The following is an 18,169-nucleotide window of genomic DNA, read 5'->3' as shown; positions in this document are numbered from 1 at the left end:
ATATTCAACTGGCACCCTTATTTTTCCTCTGGGGTAGACCTTTTGCCCCGTGTATGTCTTCAATACAATGGACGTGTCCTTTAAGGGTATGTGTGAGAATAGCCACTCATAGTCTCGTCGATTCATGACAGTTAGGGCTGATCCTGTGTCTAATTCCATCTTTACTGGGGACCCTGCTATCATGAGGGTGACCCAAATGGTTCGGTGATCTTCTTTTGCGATCGCGTTGTGTAGCTTTAAACAACTTAGTCGCCTGCTCCCGGAGTCCTTATCACTCTCCTGATCTTCTGAACTACTGTCTGTCAGTTTCTTTTACTTTCCTGTACTGTTCCTTAGTAGTTCTTGTCGTGTTGGTCTTCTTTCCTGACCTGCAGACTCTTGCTATATGTCCCATTTTCCCGCATTGCCTGCATATTTTGTCTTCTGCTCATGGGTTGTTCTGCCGCAGCGATTAGCACTTTTCGGCTCCATACGCCATTTCGTTAGCGCTGTATTCTTGTGGTTTCTGTTGTATTTCTGCAGCTCCCCGTGCTGCTGCTTCGTAGGATACTGCCACGCTGAAAGCCTGTTCTAGCGTCAGGTCCTTTTTTGAAAGTAGTCGTTTCTGGGTTCCTTCACTCTGGAGCCCGCAGACAAACTTATCCCGTAAGGTGTCTGCCAGTCCTGCTCCGAACTGGCAGTGCATCGATAACTTGCGTAGTTCCGTAAGATAGTCCGCATTGCTCTCATCATTGTGCTGGTTTCTTTTATGGAACTTGAATCTTTCTGCTATCAGCAGTGGTGTAGGGCTTGGGTGTTCCTGTAAGATATGAACAATCTCCTCAAAACTTTTCTCCATTGGTTTAGCTGGGGTAATTAAATTCCGCAATAGGCCGTACGTATTCGCACCCATCAGATTTAATAATACCAACGCCCTCTTTCCATCAGCCACCTCATTTGCCTTGCAGTACACTTCGATTCTTTCTACATACGTGGTCCAGTCTTCTACCTCGTTGTCGAAAGCAGTGATATTGCCACTTTTCGGCATCTTGGGCGATTTAAAATGGCGCCTCCCGCGCTTTTGCTTCTTCCCCAATGGAATAAAATGGTGCCTCCCGCGCTTTTGCTTCTTCCCCTTACTGCCACGCTGCTCCTAGCATTCTACGGGGTAATGGCAGCGACCTGCAGCTTCGGCACGTCTCGCTTTCCTTCCCCCCCCCCCCCCCATTTAGTTTCTCTCTGCTGTCCTGTTCTCGAGCACCGACCGCACCCTGTGCGCTCCACCCTCTCTTGTTTTCTTTTCCCGGCGACGCTGTGCGGCCCGATTTGTAGAGCCGCTCGATCGAGCTTGAGCCCGCCGCAGTCCGGAAGGGTCAGCGCGCTACCTGCTACCAGCACGATTCGCTGGAACCACAGTCTCTCCTGCAATTCTCCAAACAGCGATGGATTCTTTGGGCGGTTGCCCTCGGTCGACACCCGTTGCTCAGACTACGACCTTCCAGGACCTTCCTTTCAGGCGAGATCCCTGTGAGATGATGCCACACTGCAGGTGAATTCGAACTTACTCGTCGCCACTGTAAAGTCCGCGCTTCAATAATCCACGGACTTCGGGAGAACAGTTAACAGGTACTTTACTGAACAAGAGGCAGCTTGAAACTGAAACTACAGAAGCCTGCTAGGGCCTTTTATACAGGGGTGGTCACTGCCGGTACTGCAGTCTAAGACCAGTTATTCCCTTAAAGGTACATACACAACAGGCTATTTCCAGTACTTCCCTGTGGAAGTGGATCACTCTGGATGTTTGGTTTGACCATCAGAGGAACCATCTACTAGTGGGCATACTGGCAGGTCTTCTACCATCCACACTGAGAGCGAGTGATCATCATCCAGAAGGCTCAACTGTTGGGGATATTTCTCCAGTTGAGCCTTCTGGATGACCATCACTCTGCTAGTAATGTATTCACAGGATGAATGGTCTTCTCAGCCAGTGATTTCACTTGGCATTTCAACAGGCTCGGGGTGTGAACGGTATAATAGGACATCTCCACTTTCAGATTCGGTGCAGGGTAAGTCAATGTGTCTGCAGACAGACAATATGACAAGGGTCCGGTAAGTCAACAAACAGGGTGGGACCCTCCTTCCTGGGACTCTCTGTCAAGATGACGCATTGCTTCTTGAACGACGGGGTGACACTCTTGGTGCCACATTTGGCCTGGGGAGGACAACACAACAGTCGCCACATTCAGCTGCTCTGTAGTCCACCCTAACTAGTGGATGATCCACACTGAGGTAGTCCAGAACATCTTCAGGACTTGGGGGGTTTACCAGTTCAATCGACTTGCTCGCATCACCGGATAATCACCAATCTGTTGGAGGACCTCAGGCTGTCGGGGCGGAGGCTTTCGTGCTTTTGTTTCTGGATTCTGTTGCTCAGGGTTGCCTGGTCTCCAGGATGCTCCAGGAAATTGCAGCAGGTGGTGGTTCTGGTTAACTCTTTAGTTACCTCACAAACCATGCTTCAGGGACATCCAGGTGTTGAATACACACTGATTTCAGGAGCCCACGGGAGAAATCCAAGTCATTTTTAGAGTATAGAGGACCCTACCTTTTTTTAGGGAATTTTTCATTCTGACATCCTCCACACACTGCTGGACACTGTCCAACTGGTACTCAGGGTGAGAAGGGCGGACCGTACCTGCAAGTGAACAGATTCTCTGGCTCCCAAGACAAATAGATCAAAGTGGGTGTTATTCACGGGTGCCAGCGCCAGATTCAAACAGTAAGTTGAACTGTCAGGATCTGGATTTGGATCCTGCCAGCTTCTGATTGATGGCCTGGCAGTTGAGATGGAATGCCCATCAGATTAGGGTATACCAGCAGTGCAGCACTCATGGGTAATGCACACTTTATTGTGTCTGTCCTGGTCATTTAGCCTCTGTTCCCATACAAGTACCTCCACCCTCCTCGTCCTCAGTACTACTTGGTTAGTCGCCAGCAGTGTGTGCAGAATGCCTGAATAAAGATCACAGCTCCCTTGTCAGCTGTTCCCATGTCAGCTGCTCCCTTGTAAGCTCCTCTTCATTCTTCAAGTGACATGGTTGTCTCTTGGGTCTAGTGGGCAGTGTTGGTATGTCTTTTCCGTGTTCTGGGTTGTCTTTGGGTGTCAACAAACTGGGTTCTGGGGTGTTCTAAAAGTTAACACTGCACGGGAGTCGGGGAGGGAGGGGAAAAACAAGTGGGTTTGTCCTTCAAAGTTAGGACGTCTTAACAAAATGTCTTAACAGGGAAGGTCACGCCTTAAGAGATTTTCCCCAGGCAAATTGTGCCGATGCATCCCGGTAATTAGATCCACATTCCACCCCCAATTCGGCCTGTCAATGTTTAGGAACGGATGTTCCCAGCAAATTAAACGGTGTCACAGTTAACACTTTAAAGAAAAGATTGGGGACAGTTTTCGTTCAACCTGGAACGACAGAAGTGGGAACTCTAGACAACCTGCCAATCAGTTTCTCGTCATCGCTGAATATTGGGTTTGCGACTGCTGCTCTAGAACTAGACTGGAGATTGTTGAAGACCAGGCTCCCGGGGACTGTGTTCAATTGATGTTAGCAGAGTTGAAGTGAGAAAGTAATTGTCTTAGAATATTTGGGCCATAATGATCTCCTGGACTAGTTTTGATTGCCTAAGGGGGTCGGGGAGGAATTTCCCAGATTATTTTCCCAAATTGGCCTGGGTTTTTATGTCTGGTTTTTTGCCTCTCCCAGGAGATCACATGGTGGGGGGTCTATATATTGCGATGGACAAGGCTGGATGGACCAGAGAGTCTTTTCCTGTACGTGATATTTCGTATATTACAAGTCATGTTTCAATAACTGAAATGTGAGAAGTTTAACATCTGAAAATAAACGTGGATTGAAAATGAACAAACTCACTGTGTGTCTCCTGATTTGTGCACAGATCATTGAAGGGAACAGAAAGGGGAAGAGATGAGTTCTGATTATCCCTGGGCTCAGTTACTGACTGGGTGAACTCTTTGAGCCACACACTAGGCTGGACCCAGATTGATTCCCCAGTCTGCAGATACAAACATCTAAAAAGACATACAAAAGTAGATGAAGACTATCAGGCCCATTAAGCTCACCCCATCCAGTAGACAGTATGACCTCACATGCTGCCATCCCACCTACCAGTTACGCTATCACTGGAAACAGACAAAGAAACATGGCCAATTCAGGAAAAACCTCTGGCCAATTGCTCTCCAACTCCCAACACATGCGAATCTAAACTAACCACTAACTCTCACTGTAACTGTTAATGTCCTCTCAGGGACTGGTCAAGATCATACAGCACAGAAGGAGGCCATTCAGCCCATCATGCCTCTGCCAGCTCTTTGAATGCACTATCCAATTAGCCCCACTCTCCCGCTCTTTCCCCGTAGCCCAGCAAATTTTTCCTTTTCAAGCATTTACCCAATTCCCTTCTGAAAGTTACAGTGCATGGAATTATAAGTTGGTGGAATTCTGTCATGTGATCCCCAAAGTTCCAGTAACTAAATTGCCAAATCCCCCAGTCAGTAAAACCTGGATTGGGCTTATTCAGTCACTAAAACTCCAGTGGCACTTTCAAAGTCCCAGGCCACGTCAAGGAACACCTCCAAATACAATTAAACAACAAAGTAGTGAATTGGTACAAAAACAAATACTAGTGGGGAGGGGCTGGGGGTGAAGAATTGAGTGGGGGAAACAAGACAATACTTGGCATATACTGAGAAGCAGAGTAGTGTGTTGGGTTTCCAACTCTGCAGAATGTCCCGGAGTCTCCAGGAATTTAATCTCCTGGATTTTTTTTATTCGTTCATTGGATGTGGGCTTCGCTGGCAAGGCCAGCATTTATTGGCCAGCATTTATTGCCCACCCCTAAGTGCCCTTGCGAAGGTGGTGCTGAGCCGCCTTCTTGAACCGCTGCAGTCTGTGAGGTGAAGGTGCTCCCACAGGAGCGGTTTGGTACAACTGAGCGACTTGCTCGGCTATTTCAGAGGGCAGTTAGAGAGCCAACCCCATTGCTGTGGGTCTGGAGTCACATATAGGCCAGACTGGGTAAGGACAGCAGATTTCCTTCCCTAAAGGACAATTAATGAACAAGGTGGGATTTTAGCACAATCCAATAGTTTCATAGTCATCATTACTGATGGTAGCTTTTTATTCCAGATTTATTTACGTGACTGAATTTAAATTCCCCAGCTGCCATGTGGTGGGATTTGAACTCATTGATTGTTTAATCTAAGTCTGTCCCTGGATTGCTAGTCTGGTAACATAACCACTATGCTACCATTCCCAACTGCAGCTGTGAGCAAACCTGGGATAAAAGTCAACAGGGCATTGAAGAAAATGATTTTTTTTTCCATTTTCTTTGACCACTTTCATTCATTTATAAAAATATTGGAGAGGGGGGGAAAAGGCGGTTGGATCCAGCAGGTCACGTGATGAAAGTGCCAGGAATACGTCCAATCAGAGATGGCGACCTGTGTTGTGTGACTCACGCCATTTATATACCACGACAAAATAAAATAATAGCACGCATTGATAATTGTGGGTGACACCAAGACACACACGTGCAGAATGTGAAACCTGTTGAATAATCACTGACTACTGAGGCACAAGTGGGTCTAAATAACACTTTAACAAACAGAATGGCTGCACATTAATGGCACAGTAATTAACTTGGGATATAATAGGCTTTATTTTGAAAGTACTTAACTCCCAAACTCTCATTACCACACGACTTGCCAAGAAACAACTGGATCTTCTTTCAATCACAGGTGTTAGAACTCACAACCAATCAGCACAGTGTTAACCCTTCGCTCCCCAGAATTTTAAAGAACTTTCATTTTCAATTGACATTGAGAATGACTATTTTGGGAACTGCCTCCCCGGTTTAGCGCCAGGATTCCCCCCAGATAACCTGGGTTTATAACACACTGTTCACATGGTTAGTGCCCTGAGGCACTTTAGAGAGTAGAATGAGATGCTAAATAGTAATAATACTAATAAAGAAGCAATGGACACAAGTAACACTGCACCTTCACTGGACAGCTGCTGACAATAACCTTCAATCCGCCCTCACAACAGATGTCAAGCCAGCTCCTTCTTCAAGGTGAGAAATGACCCTGGATGATAATCCTGAGATTTATTCTCCTTTTTGTTTCTTATCCGGCTCCCGACATTAAATTACTTGGTTTTATTACCCCATTGTCTTCTATTTGCAAACGTGAGTTATCATAGCTTGATAGACAAACATGCTCACACGTGTCACCTAGAAACACAAACAAATTGATTTTTTTTTAAAACAGTGAGGCTATTGCACCATGAGATCCAATCCATGTGCTGCCGTTAAAAATGGGTGAATAGTTTAGGGTCTGGTCATTACAAGGACAATGTTGAAGGATAAAGGACCGACTCAAAGGTTGGTGCTGAATTTAGCAAAGACCAACTTTCCAATGTTGATACCAGGTAAACAATAGCACAAGGCAATTTTGATTTACGCCCTCCAATTTCTCAGTAGTGCATCAAGAACTTGCATTGATAGACCTTTCACAACATCAGGACATCCCAAAGCACTTTACAGCCAATGAAGCACTTCCTTAAAGTGTAATCGCTGCTGCAATGTAGGAAACGCAGCAGCCAATTTGCGCACAGCAAGCTCCCACAAATAGCAATGAAATAATGACCAGATAATCTGTTTTTTTTAGGGATGTTGGTTGAGGGATAAATGTTGGCCCAGGAGAACTCCCCTACCATTCTTCAAAATACTGGCCATGGGATCTTTTAAGTCCACCTGAGAGGACAGATGGAGCCTCGGTTTAATGTCTCATCTGAAAGACGGCACCTCCGACAGTGCCGCTGTACTGATCTCGCTAGATGTACTCCTATCCAGTTAGTTAAACACTCATTCAAATAACTCCTCGAGAAACAGGGAGCGGTTTTGAAGCTTTACTTGAATAAAATTGTGAAACTGTAAACAAAGACAAAGTATGTTTTGTACACAGCTGAGTACTATAGGTTAGGTGTTACATAAGATACAAACATGTTTATGAAAACAGAATAGGCTAACTGTATAAGTAAATAGCACTGAAGCTAAACCTCGGTAGCTAACAGCGAATAAACTTCTTATGGACAAAGTATTGTCAAAATACTACACCGACAAGGTTGTTATCATGTTACTAAACAAGGATACTCACAGACATTGCGTCTTGCCTAGCGTATAAGGAAGGGTGGAGGAGGATTGAGAATGGCTGCTTCGTGTGGGCTTTGTTCACAACTCAGCAAAATACTCCCTACAATACTACTTCCGGGGCAGACAGGAAGAAGGTCAAATAACACACTGCTATACAATAACTACCACTAGAGGGTGCTATCTGCATGTAATAAGTCCAGAACAGCCGCACTCCCTCAGTACTGCACAGAAGTGTCAGCTTATAGTACGTGCTACCACTGGGCCATGCAGGCACCTAAATCAAAAAGCTAGATGATTTTAAAAGCACGGGATAATGGAACAAGAAACCTGAATGGGTTTCAAGAAGGAACTAGACAGGTTCTTATCAACAAATGGGATTCAGGGTTATTAGAAATGCACCAAGGGAATACAGTGGATAGGTGGGCTCATCAGAACATAGGAACATAAGATGTAGGAGCTGGAGTAGGTCATTTGGCCCCTCGAGCCTGCTCCACTGTTCAATAAGATCATAACTGATCTGATCTTGGCCTCAACTCCACTTCCCTGCCCGCTCCCCATAATGCTCGACTCCCTTATCATTCAAAAACCTGCCTATCTCCACCTTAAATATATTCAATGACCCAACCACCACAGCTCTCTGGGGAAGAGAATTCCAAAGATTCACGACTGTCTGAGAAGAAATTCTTCCTCATTTCCGATTTAAAAGGGTGCCCCTTTATTCTGAAATTATGCCCCCTAGTTCTAGATTCCCCCACGAGGGAAACATCTTCTCTGCATCTACCCTGTCAAGCCCCTTCAGAATCTTATATGTTTCAATAAGATCATCTCTCATTCTTCTAAACTCCAATGAGCATAGGCCCAACCTGCTCAACCTTTCTCCATAAGATAATCCCTTCATCTCCGGAATCAACCTCGTGAACCTTTTCTAAACTGCCTCCAATGCAAGTATATCCTTCCTTAAATAAGGAGACCAAAACTGTACGCAGTACTCCAAGTATGGTCTCACCAACGCCCTGTACAGTTGTAACAGGACTTTCCTACTTTTACATTCCATTCCCTTTGCAATAAAGGCCAACACTGCATTTGCCTTCCTAATTACTTGCTGTACCTGAATGCTAACTTTTTGTGATTCATATACAAGGACCCCCAGATCCCTCTGTACCTCAGCATTTTGTAATCTCTCCCCATTTAAATAATAATTTGCTTTTTTATTTTTCCTACCAAAGTGGATGATAAGTGTGTACCATCTACAAGATGCACTGCAGCAACTCGCCAAGGTTTCTTCGACAGCATCTCCCAAACCCGCAACCTCTACCACCTAGAAGGACAAGGACAGCAGGCGCATGGGAATACCACCACATCCAAGTTCCCCTCCAAGTCACTCATCATCCTGACTTGGAAATATATCGGCTGTTCCTTCATCGTCGCTGGGTCAAAATCCTGGAACGCCCTCCCTAACAGCACTGTGGGAGCCCCTTCGCCACACGGACTGCAGCGGTTCAAGAAGGCAGCTCACCACCACCTTCTCAAGCATAATTAGGGATGGGCAATAAATGCCGGCCTTGCCAGCGATGCCCACATCCCTGGAAAGAATTAAGAAAAAGTCCGAATACAATTTAAAACAAAATTGGAGCAGGGTTAGATCAATGTGGGGCAGCGCCTCGAATCATGGAATTTTACAGCGTAGAAGGAAGCCATTTGGCCCATCATGCCAACTCCATGCGTACCAGCTCCACGGAAGAGCTTAGTCCCATTTCCCTGCTCTTTACTCATACATTTTGCATTTTCCTTTAGTAAATATTTAATCACTAAGATGACTCAGTTGTTTCTCAGTGGGCAGCACTCTCTCTCGCCTTTCAGTCAGAAGGTTGTGGGTTCAAGTCCCACTCCCGAGACTTGAGCACAAAAATCCAGGTTGACACTCCCAGTGCAGTGCTGAGGGAGTGCCGCACTGTCGGAGGTGCCGTCCTTCAGATGCGCCTGTATGTGACTCCAGACTCACAGCAATGTGGTTGACTCTTACCTGCCCTCTGAAATGGTGGCTCACCACCTTCTCAATAAAAGCCGGCCTTGCCAGCGACGCCCACATCCCAGGAACGAATAAAAAAAAGATGATCTGGTCATTAGCTGTTTGTGGGAGCTTGCTGTGCGCAGATTGGCTGCCGTGATTCCTACATTACAACAGTGACTACACTTCAAAAAGTACTGGGACGTCCTGAGATTGAGAATGGTGCCATATAAATGCAAGTTTCTTTTCCCTAATGAGTCCATGGGGCGATGCTCTCCCGTGGTGCGATGATGAGTTAAATGGTGCAGCAAAGCCTGTTACTCAATCCACCCTTGCACAAGGTCAGAGGATCTGAAGCAGGGCGGATTGGAGGAGGTGCTACAATGGACCTCAGTATCCCTGGGTGAAGAACATACGAACTAGGAGCGGGCCAGTCGGCCCCTTGAGCCTGCCCCACCATTCAGTAAGATCATGGTTGATCTGGTCTTGGGCTCAACTCCACTTTTCCCACCCACTCCCCGTAATCCTCGACTCCCCCCATAGCTCAGAAATCTCAGCCTTGCATATATTCACTGACTCCGCCTCCACAGCTCTCTGGGGTAGAGAATTCCAAAGATTCACGACCCTCTGAGAGAAGAAATTCCACCTCAGCTCCGTCTTAAAAGGGCGACCCCTTATCCTGAAACTATGCTCCCTAGTTCCAGATTCCCCCACGAGGGGAAACATCCTCTCAGTATCTACCCTGTCAAGCCCCCTCAGAACCTTATATGTTTCAATAAGATCACCTCTCACTCTTCTAAACTCCAATAAGTATAGGCCCAACCTGCACAACCTTTCCTGATAAGACAACCCCTTCATCCCAGGAATCAACTGAGTGAATCTTCTCTGAATAGCCTCCAATGCAAGTATATCCTTCCTTAAATACGGTGACTAAAACTGTGTGCAGAAGGAGGAGACAAATCAGCCGTGGTTTCCACTCATGATCTCCTTCAGGTTTTCCCGAAGACATTGGCTGTGGACCAGGGTTTGCCAACACTCTAGGGTTGCCCTGGAGTCTCCAGGAGTGAAGGACTAATCTCCAGGACACTGTGCTGCGAGGAGGACAACCCAGGAGTGAAACAGTGGGTTTTATTTTTAATTTTCTTTGAACACTTTTGCTTCTTAGCAATGGAAACACTGGAGATCGGGGGAAAAAAGGCTGTTTGACTGATTGGCAAGAATCCTCCAATTGGGTAACGAAGAGTCTGTCCACTTTGAGATTGGCCGTGGGGAGGCGGGGCTCCGCGAGGGTGGACGTGTCGAGCGACCAATGGCGGGAGGATGGGGGTGGGGCGGTGGGAGGCAGGAGGTCATGTGATGACACCGCCAGGAATATGTCCACCCAGAGTTGGTGACCCCTGCTTGCGAGACCCGAGCAAGTATTTAAAACAGGCATAGATATTGATCAATGCATTTTTGAAAAAATATATTTTGAATCTTCATACCATCTATTCTATTATTTTAAAGGAATGGATGTCAATCCCTTTCTTAACAGGACGGGCGGAGAAGGTCTTTACACTGATGTCTCATCATGTCCCTTTAAAATTACGAACAGGTTCAAGGGGAAAGATCTGACAACACTGGAGGAGGAGAGGAAGCGTGAGCAGAACCTGAGGAGACTAAATTGCTGGTTTGGCCTCAGCTGGAGTATTGTGTCCACTTCTGGACACTGCACTTTAGGAAGGATGTCAGGACCTTGGAGAGGGTGCAGAGGAGATTTACTAGAATGGTACCAGGGATGAGGGACTTCAGTTATGTGGAGAGACTGGAGAAGCTGGGATTGTTTTCCTTGGAGCAGGAAAGTTGAAGGGGAGATTTAATCGAGGTGTTCAAAATGATGAGTGGTTTTGATAGAGTAGATAGGGAGAAACTGTTTCCAGTGGCAGGAGGGTCGGTAACCAGAGGACACAGAATGAAGATAATTGGCAAAAGAACCAGAGGCGCGATGAGGAGAATTTGTTTTACGCTGTTGTTGTGATCTGTGATCTGGAACACGCTGCCTGAAAGGGCGGTGGAAGAAGATTCAATAGTTACTTTCAAATTGCAATTGGATATAAACTTGAAAAGGAAAAATTTGCAGGGCTATGGAGAAAGAGCAGGGTGAGTGGGATTGATTGCAGCTGGAGCGGACCTGGGGGTGGATTGAGGAGCGCGGCGGCAGTTAAAAGCGGGGGCAGCGAACGAGGCCCGACCACAGCGGCTGGAGCGGACCTGGGGTTGGATTGAGGAGCGCGACGGCAGTTAAAAGCGACGGCAGCGAATGAGGCCCAACCAGAGCGGCTGGAGCGGACCTGGGAGTGGAGCGAGGAGTGTGGCGACTATAAAAGGAGCAGCGAGCAGCGAGGTGTACCAATTCAGCAGCGGGGGAGAGAGGTAAAAAGTAATCAAAGTGTGACGTCACCAGGAAGCAGGTAAGTGATTGGTTGTGAGTATTTCTCTCTTTTTTAAACTTTAACTCTGGTTTATAGTTACTAAGGTCTCTCTGGTGTAGCGGGGTCTGTTGGTAAACCATTTAACTGTAGTGTAATTAGTGGGATTGATTGATTTAATTCAAATTCAATTAATTAAAGGGTAACTCATGGCAGGACAGCCCGGCCACATGGTATGCTCCTGCTGCGATTTGTGGGAACTCAGGGACACTCCCTGTGTCCCTGACAACTACATGTGCAGGAAGTGCATCCAGCTGCAGCTACTGACAGACCGCATTGTGGCACTGGAGCTGCGATTGGATGCATACTGGAGCATTCGCGATGCTCGGGACGTCGTAAATAGCACGTTTACGGAGTTGGACACACCGCAGATAGATGTTGGACAGGAAGAAAGGGAATGGGTGACCAACAGGCAGTGTACTAGGCGCAGGCAGGTAGTGCAGGGGTCCCCTGTGGACATCCTGCTCTCAAACAGATACACCACTTTGAGTGCTATTGGGGGGGGGATGGCTTATCAGAGGAAAGCAGCAGCAGCCAACTTCCTGGCACCAGGGGTGGCTCTGCTGCACAGCACGGGAGGAAAAAGAGAGGTAGAGCTATAGTAATAGGGGATTCTATTGTAAGGGGAATAGATAGGTGTTTCTGCGGCCGCAAATGAGACTCCAGGATGGTGTGTTGCCTCCCTGGTGCAAGGGTCAAGGATGTCTCAGAGTGGCTGTAGAACATTTGGAAGGGGTGGGTGAACAGCCAGTTGTTGTGGTGCATATAGGCACCAACGATAAAGGTAAAAAACGGGATGAGGTCCTAAAAGCGGAATATAGGGTTAGGGGGTAAATTTAAAAATAGGACCTTAAATGTAGTAATCTCAGGATTGCTACCAGTGCCACGTGCTAGTCAGAGTAGAAATAGAAGGATATTTCAGATAAATACGTGGCTAGAGGAATGGTGCAAGGTGGAGGGATTCAAGTTCATGGGACATTGGAACCGGTTCTGGGGGAGGTGGGACCAGTTCAAACCGGACGGTTTGCACCTGGGCAGGGCCGGGACTAATGTCCATGGGGGAGCATTTGCTCGTGCTCTGGGGGAGGGTTTAAACTAAAATGGCAGGGGGTTGGGAACCTGAGCAGGGAGACAGAGGAAAGGGAAACAAGGATAAAAGCAAAAGATAGGAAGGAGAAAAACAAAAATGGCAGTCAGAGAAATCAATGGTTTAAATCAAACATGGCCACAATAAATAATAATTCTAATAGGTCTAAGAGCGTTAAAAAAACAAGCCTGAAGGCTTTGTGTCTTAATGCAAGGAGCATTTGTAATAAGGTGGATGAATTGGCTGCGCAAATAGAGGTAAACGAATATGATTTGGTTGGGATTACGGAAACGTGGCTCAAGGATGGCCAAGGCTGGGAACTCAACATCCAGGGGTATTCAATATTCAGGAAAGATAGGCAAAAAGGAAAGGGAGGTGGGGTAGCATTACTGGTTAAAGAAGGGATTAACACAATTGTAAGGAAGGATATTAGCTCTGATGATGTGGAATCTGTATGGGTAGAATTGAGAAATACTAAGGGGCAGAAAACATTAGTGGGAGTGGTATATAGACCTCCAAACAGTAAGGCGGAGGTTGGGGATAGCATTAAAAGGGAAATTAAAGAAGCGTGCAATAAGGGCACAGCAGTTATCCTGGGTGACCTTAATCTACATATAGATTGGGCTAACCAAATTAGTAACAATACTGTGGAGGAGGAATTCCTGGAGTGTTTACAGGATGGTTTCCTGGACCAACATGTCAAAGAACCAACCAGAAATCAGGCCATCTTAGACTGGGTATTTTGTAACGAGAAAGGGTCGGAGCGATCATAATATGATCGAATTCTTCATTAAGATGGAGAATGAAGTAGTTGACTCAGAGACTAGGGTCCTCAATTTAAATAAAGGAAACTACAATGGTCTGAGGAGCGAGTTGGGTAGGATTGATTGGGGAATGGCACTCAAAGGGTTGATGGTGGATAGGCAATGGCAAACATTCAAAGACCGAATGGATGAGCTACAGAATTTGTTCATCCCAGTTTGGCATAAAAACAAAACAAAAAAGGTGACACAACCGTGGCTAACAAGGGAAATTAGGGATAGCATAAGATCCAAGGAGAGGACATAGAAATTGGCCAGAAAAAGCAATAATCCTGAGGATTGGGAGCAGTTTAGGATTCAACAAAGGAGGACAAAGGGATTAGTTAAGAAAGGGAAAATAGAATATGAGAGTAAGCTATCAGGGAACATAAAAACTGACTGTAAAAGCATCTAAAGATATGTGAAGAGAAAAAGATTGATGAAGTCAAGCGTAGGTCCCTTGCAGTCAGAATCAGGGGAAATTATAATGGGAAACAAAGAAATGGCAGACCAACTAAATACATACTTTGGTTCTGTCTTCACAAAGAAGGACACAAATAACCTCCCAGAGATGCCGGGAACATAGGGTCTGATGAAAGGGTGGAACTGAAAGAAATCAGTATTTGTAGGGAAATGGTGTTAGGAAAATTGATGGGACTGCAGGCCGATAAATCCCCAGGGCCTGATAATCTATATCCCAGGGTACTTAAGGAAGTGGCCCTAGATATAGTAGATGCATTGCTGGTCATCTTCCAGAACTCGATAGACTCTGGAACAGTACCCATGGATTGGAGGGTAGCTAATGTTAGCCCACTATTCAAAAAAGGTGGTAGAGAAAAAGCGGGGAATTATAGACCGGTAAGCCTGACATCAGTAGTGGGGAAAATGCTAGAGTCTATTATAAAAGATGTAATAGCAGAGCACTTGGAAAGCAGCGACAGGATCGGACAAAGTCAACATGGATTTACAAAAGGTAAATCGTGCTTGACTAATCTACTGGAATTTTTTGAGGATGTAACTGGTAAAATAGATAAGGGAGAACCAGTGGATGTGGTGTATTTGGACTTTCAGAAGGCTTTCGATAAGGTCCCGCATAAGAGATTAGCATGCAAAATTAAGGCACATGGGATTGGGGACAAGGTTGACTTGGATAGAGAACTGGTTGGCGGATAGAAAGCAGAGAGTTGGAATAAACGGGTCATTTTCCGAGTGGCAGGTAGTGACTTGTGGGGTACCGCAAGGATCGGTCCTAGGACCCCAGCTGTTCACAATATACATTAATGATCTGGACGAGGGAATTGGATGTAATATCTCCAAATTTGCAGACGACACAAAGCTGGGTGGGAGGGTATGCTGTGAGGAGGATGTCGTGAAACTCCAGTACGATTTGGACAGGTTGGGTGATTGGGCAGAAACATGGCAAATGCACTATAATGTGGATAAATGTGAGGTTATCCACTTTGGTGGCAAAAACAGGAAGGCAGATTATTATTTGAATGGCAATAGATTGGGAGAAGGGGAAGTGCAAAGAGACCTGGGTGTTCTTGTGCACCAGTCGCTGAAGGTAAGCATGCAGGTGCAGCAGGCAGTTAAGAAGGCAAATGGTATGTTGGCCTTCGCAGCAAGAGGGTTCGATTACAGGAACAAGGATGTCTTGCTGCAGCTGTACAGGGCCTTGGTGAGACCGCACCTTGAGTATTGTGTGCAGTTTTGGTCGCCTTATCTGAGGAAGGACATTCTTGCCATGGAAGGAGTGCAGCGAAGATTCACCAGGCTGATACCTGGGATGGCAGGAATGACGTATGAGGAAAGATTGGGTCGATTGGGCTTATACTTACTGGAGTTTAGAAGATTGAGAGGGGATCTCATCGAAACCTATAAAATTCTGTCAGGCCTGGACAGACTAAATGCAGGAAGGATGTTTCCGATGGCCGGGGAGTCCAGAACCAGGGGTCATAGTATAAGGATAAGGGGTAAGCCATTTAGGACTGAAATGAGGAAGAAGGGTAAGGTACTGACCTGGATAGAGAACTGGTTGGCAGACAGGAAGCAAAGAGTTGGAGTAAACGAGTCTTTTTCCCAGTGGCATGAAGTGACTAATGGGGTACCGCAGGGATCGGTGCTAGGACCCCAGCTATTCACAATATATATTAATGATCTAGACGAGGGAACTAGATGTAATATCTCCAAGTTTGCAGATGACACAAAGCTGGATGGGCATGTGTGCTGTAAGGAGGATGCAGAGCAACCCCAGTATGATTTGGACAGGTTGGGTGTTTGGGCAGATGCATGGCAGATGCAGTATAATGTGGATAAACGCGAGGTTATCCACTTTGGTGGCAAAAACAGGAAGGCAGATTATTATCTGAATGGCAATAGATTGGGAGAAGGGGAAGTGCAAAGAGACCTGAGTGTCCTTGTGCTGAAGGTAAGCATGCAGGTGCAGCAGGCGGTTAAGAAGGCAAATGGTATGTTGGCCTTCATAGCGAGAGGATTCGAGTACAGGAGCGAGGATGTCTTGCTGCAGTTGTACAGGGCCTTGGTGAGACCACACCTTGAGTATTGTGTGCAGTTTTCATCACCTTATCTGAGGAAGGATGTTCTGGCCATGGAGGGAGTGCAGCGAAGATTCACCAGACTGATACCTGGGATGGCAGGAATGACGTATGAGGAGAGATTGGGTCGACTGGGCTTATATTCACTGGAATTCAGAAGAATGAGAGGGGATGTCATTGTAACATAAAATTCTAACAGGACTAGACAGACTAGATGCAGGAAGGATGCTCCCAATGGCGGGGGAGTCCAGAACCAGGGCTCACAGTCTAAGGATTAGGGGTAAGCCATTTAGGACTGAGATGAGGAGGAATTTCTTCACCCAGAGAGTGGTGAACCTGTGGAATTCTCTACCACAGAAGACAGTGGAGACCAATTCATTAAATATATTCAAGAAGGAATTAGATATATTTCTTAAAGCTAAAGGGATCAAGGGATATGGGGAGAAAGCAGGGACAGGGTACTGAATTTGGATGATCAGCCATGATCTCATTCAATGGCGCAGCATGCTCGAGGGGCCGAATGGCTTACTCCTGCTCCTATCTTCTATGTTTCTATGTTTCTAAAGCAGCCAACTTGATCGGCACTCCGTCCACCACCTTAAACATTCACTCTTTCCACCACCGGTGCACCATGGCTGCAGTGTGTACTATTGTAATGTAGGAAACGCGACAGCCAATTTGCACACAGCAAGCTCCCACAAACAGCGATGACCAGATAATCTGTTTTTTAGTGATGTTGGTTGAGCAATAAATATTGGCTAGAACACCGGGGAGAATTCCCCTGCTCTTCAAAATAGTGCGATGGAATTCTTTTACATCCACCCAAGAGGGCTGGCAGGACCTCGGTTTTACGTCTCATCTGAAAGACGGCACCTCCGACAGTGCAGCACTCTCTCAGCACTGCACTGGGAGGGTCAGCCTAGATTATATGCTCAAGTCTCTGGTGTGGGGCTTAGAACATACAACCTATTGACTCAGAGGCGAGGGTGCTACCCCCTGAGCCACAGCTGACACTAGCAAAATGCCGAATAGCAAGACTTGCCTTCTCACCATCAGCAGAACCATTGGTTTACAGTGATTGAATAAGTCAAGCTCCATCTTTATTTATTTGGGATCCTGGGATTTTATCTATCTTTTGGAGACCACGATTCCATCTATTTATAATTGGCCCCATTGCTTAATGGTAACAAATTACTTGGACATCACATTCTACCATTTCACTCCCTCCCCAACAGCACTGCGGGAGCACCTTCACCTCACGGACTGCAGCGGTTCAAGAAAACGGCGGCTCACCACCACCTTCTCAAGGGCAATTAGGGATGGGCAATAAATGCTGGCCTCGCCAGTGGCGCCCACATCCCGTGAATGGGTAAAAAAAATTACATTACATTACATGATGTTACATTATATATTATACCAACAGATTATACCGATCACTGCACTTCAAAGGTTTATAATTGCGTGAAGTGGCTTGAGATGTTTTGAGGTGAGGCACTATATAAGTGTAAGTATTATCTATCCATGTACAACTTCAACATCACACTTAAAAATGTTAAAACTATGTAAAGAAAAAAAGAAAGCCAGGCATTTTATGTTTTTTTTCTCACCCGGAGACAGAATTTTGCAAGCACCTTCCAATCTGCAATTAGACCTTCGTGGTCTTTATGGGACGTGCCAGCTTACATACAGGTCTACCTTAGCGGCAGTATAATACATGGTCCATTGCATGGTATAACACACCAGTCATTATAAAAGCAGCATATCATCCAATGCACCATGAGCGGCGCCACAGAACCTCCACTAAAATGTGTATACGTGCCTTCTACAATGATGAATCATCCAACGTTTCATGACCCACGTCACCTGAGATCTGCTATCCCTCCGATCTAACGTCTTTCCAGCATGTTAATGGAGCATCGTGCAGCCCTTGCTGAAATACATTGGCTTCCATTGAAGATCCTCGTCCTTATCTTCTAATCTCGCCACACACGATTACTGCAAACTTCTTCAGCTTTACATCTGCTGCCACACCCTTCGGT

Source organism: Somniosus microcephalus, chromosome 10 (genome assembly GCF_052327205.1).
Source record: "Somniosus microcephalus isolate GS21.2 chromosome 10, FLI_Smic_1.0, whole genome shotgun sequence".
NCBI lineage: Eukaryota > Metazoa > Chordata > Chondrichthyes > Squaliformes > Somniosidae > Somniosus > Somniosus microcephalus.
Note: the sequence above shows the minus strand (reverse complement) of the source record.